Raw genomic sequence first — 3,611 nt, forward strand, 5'->3', positions numbered from 1 at the left:
TGGCACCAGTAGCTACCCGCCTTTGCTCAGTAGTTCACCGCAGTATGGCAGTAGCTTGTTTGTAGGTGCGAGTAGATTGTTACCACTTTCGGGGGCGTGGCGCACACAATCGCACCATAGATGTTAATGAGGGAAAACATATATTTAAACATATATTATGTTAGGTACATGTTGGTATGCTACACCTCCCTCTCATAGTCATATACTCATCACAACTTCGGCAGCATAAACAGTAAGCACAAGAGTACATCTGCAGCATGAGTTAGAGCTATTCATGGTAACAACAGAGAAGGCAGTACTCACACCTAAGTGCCAGGCTCTTCAGCAGTGGTCACCCTACTCAGCCTGGGAAGCGGTATTGGACTTGATAGTTATGAGGGACATGGTGGAGAGATCAGCATAGCCGGATTTCTATGAGCTAGTGGAAAATTAGCTCAGTAATAGCCAAGTCGTGCAGAGAGAATACTTACCTTGTCTGCCACCTGTATAACCCTGCTGTCCGCATCCACCTGTATCTGAGTCTAGCATGTGCACATGCTAGCCTGATAGGTCCAAAAATCAGTGATATGTTGGCTAAAGAAAGAATATAATGGCAGAGGACGACCTGGCCCTCCGCAGCTGCTTGCAGTTCGTGATGCTTACCGCGCAGTCCACAAGCTCCTTACTCAGTGAGACAGGGCACGGCCCTAGGGCGCACTGTCATTTTTCTTGCTTGCTCTGCCGATGGTAACGCGGCATGTTGGTAGCAGTATGCTTGGGGTCCGGAGATATCGCGAGCTTCGACTACCACAGCCAGCTGTTGTCTGTTCTTCCAGAGTCCCAGGAAAGGCAGAGAGTCAGTGACGGCTATAGTCTCGGCAGCATACCGAAGGGATGGTTGAGCTGCATTACCATGGGCTGGTGTGGATATTGTCGTGATACGACTACTGGGCTGCGCGAGCGCAAACTGGCGAGTGGCACGCAGGCACAATCTAATACACACGGGGGATTAGTCTGGGTGCGAAGGGAAAGAGCACACTGTATAGATCTAACCTAATACACACGGGGGATTAGCTATACAGGGCGTAAGCATAAGTGCATACTGCGCAAGAGCGACGAAGGGACTTACTCTGGGTGCGAAGGGAAAGAGCACGCAGAGTGGGGATGTGAGAGGAGTCCTTATATACTAAAAGGAAGCAAAATTAAAAGTCCGCTAGAATGGGGAAGCCTGCCATAAAGAGGTCCGTGCGTGGGAGCACTACATATGATTGTCCAATCACTATCTACGTATTAGCAGCACCTAATTTAAGATGTCCACCTTAAGTCCATGCCGGGCGGAACGCCGAGCCAGAGCCACTAGGCGCTTCAACACTCCCCCTTGGCGAGGCGATACGGAACGAGGCCAAGAGACTGGGTGTGACGGTTGTGTACCTCAGCCGGTAAAGGCTTTGTGAGAATATCAGCCGGATTGTCGACACCGGGAATCCTAACGAGTTCGATCAGACCTGCTTCGAATTGCTCGTGAACAGCGTGAGCTTTGACGCGGGTGTGTTTTGTGCGATGCTTGACGTTGGGTGACTGGGCAGCATCAACAACAGATTTGTTGTCGCAGTGGAGAGGGACAGGCTTCGTGAGTGGGTGTTCGATGTACTCAGCGAAGATTTCGAGCCACTGTAAATGTCGGACTGCTTCGTCGGCTGCGAAGTACTCTGCGTCGAAGGTGTCTCGAGCCACAGAGCGTTGCTTGCAAGAAGACCAACTGGTCGCGCCTCTACCGAGTTTGTAAACCCAGCCGGATGTTGAGACGGAGTTGTCCTTGTCGTTCGCAAAGTCTGCGTCGGTGTAACCGAGCAAACGGCTATCGGTCTCGTCGTTCTGACCTAGACGGAGTCGATAGTTGGAGGTGCCGCGGAGGTACTTGAGAACACGATAGGCGGCAGCTACGTGTTTCGGTGAAGGGTTTGCCTGGTATTGGCAAAGTCTGGTGACGGCGAAGCCGATGTCGGGGCAAGTCCCGAGCATGGCGTACATGAGTGAGCCGAGGAGTGAGCGGTATAACTTGATGCGGTCTTGTGGGCAGTCCGCAGGGTCTTCCTCGTTTTTCTCGAGTACGATGTCAGTGCCGAGTGGTGTGGATGCGGGGTTGCAGTCTTCGTATCCAAATCGTTTGAGGACGGATTCGATGTACGTTTCCTGGTCAAGGTATGTAGCTCGACTCCCCCTATCCCTCGTGACACGGATGCCGAGGTAGTACTTGAGTTCGCCAAGGTCCTTGAGTCGGAACCTTTCCTTCAGTGCCTCTTTCGTTTGTTGGATGAGATTGAGGCTGTTTCCCATCATAGTTAGGTCGTCAACGTAAACCACTTAAATTTGAGTGGATCCCCCTCGTTGACGGCGAATGAAAATGGATACGTCGCCGGCGTCGTGGCATGCGAATCCAATGTCCTCGAGACAGGCTTTGAGCGTGAGGAACCATGTTCGTCCCGCTTGTTTTAACCCATATATTGCTTTCCGCAGGCGGCATACTTTGCCTGCGTCCGTTACGAAACCTTCAGGTTGCTCCATGTATAGCTCCTCGTCGAGTTCTCCGTTCAGATATGCTCTATCAAAGTCAATCTGATGGATTTCCCAGTCCTGGATAGTCGCTAGGGCGATGAGGTATCGCCAGAATTCCAGACGGGCGACGGGAGCGAAGGTGTCTTCGTAATCGATGCCTTGAACTTGCGTGAACCCCTTGGCTACGAGTCTTGCCTTGTAGCGATCCACTTCTCCGTTCTCGTTGCGCTTGACAACATATACCCATTTGCACTTGATCGCCTTGCGACCTTTTGGTAGGTCGACAAGTTCCCAGGTGCCTTGTTCCAGGAGGCCGGTGACTTCGGCCTGCATGGCAGTCATCCATTCCACTGAATCCGGTGCATCGGCTGCTTGTTTGTAGGTTCGCGGCTCTCCAGCGATGGAGGAGTCGCCTACGATCGCAGCGATGTCGCCCGGTTCCTTGCCTGTGTTCAGTGCTTCCTCGATGTCTGCTTCGGTCGCTCCGGGCCAAATGCTCGTCCATTTCTGAGTTGCCTTACGCTCGCGGGTACCGCGGCGGACGCCTGACGACGTCGTGGCATGCTCAGGGTTGGTGAAGGGGTTATAGTCCCACGAGGTGGTGTTGGGATTTGGCTGGAGTGGCGGAGGGGCGACGACGCGAGATGGTGAGGCTTTGGCCTTGCCTTTGAATTCAGGCTTGACCGGTGCACTTGGCGGGATTGGCGGAGCTGGATACAACTCTGTTCGAGGTGTAAGGCGTGGTATTTGGGATGCTGTAGGCGGTTTTGGTGTGATGGGTTGAGTAGGAGGTGGTACAGGCTGTGGCGGCTGCGTAGGAGCCGGTGGCGTGTTAAGGGGTGGTAGTTCGAGTTCGACAGATGACGGCAGCGTGGATGTAGATCCGGTCGGTTGTGTCGAGGACGGTGAGGGTAGGAGTTTGTTGGGGAAGATCGACTCGTCGAATATCACATCAGTACTCGTGGTGATCTTTCTGCTACGTTTATCCCATAGACGATAACCTTTAGAATTCGTCTCGTAGCCGATAAATACTAGGCTCTCAGCGTTAGCATCGAGTTTCTTGCGTTTATCCCCGG

Source organism: Phanerochaete carnosa, assembly GCF_000300595.1.
Source record: "Phanerochaete carnosa HHB-10118-sp unplaced genomic scaffold PHACAscaffold_8, whole genome shotgun sequence".
Classification (NCBI taxonomy): Eukaryota; Fungi; Basidiomycota; class Agaricomycetes; order Polyporales; family Phanerochaetaceae; genus Phanerochaete; species Phanerochaete carnosa.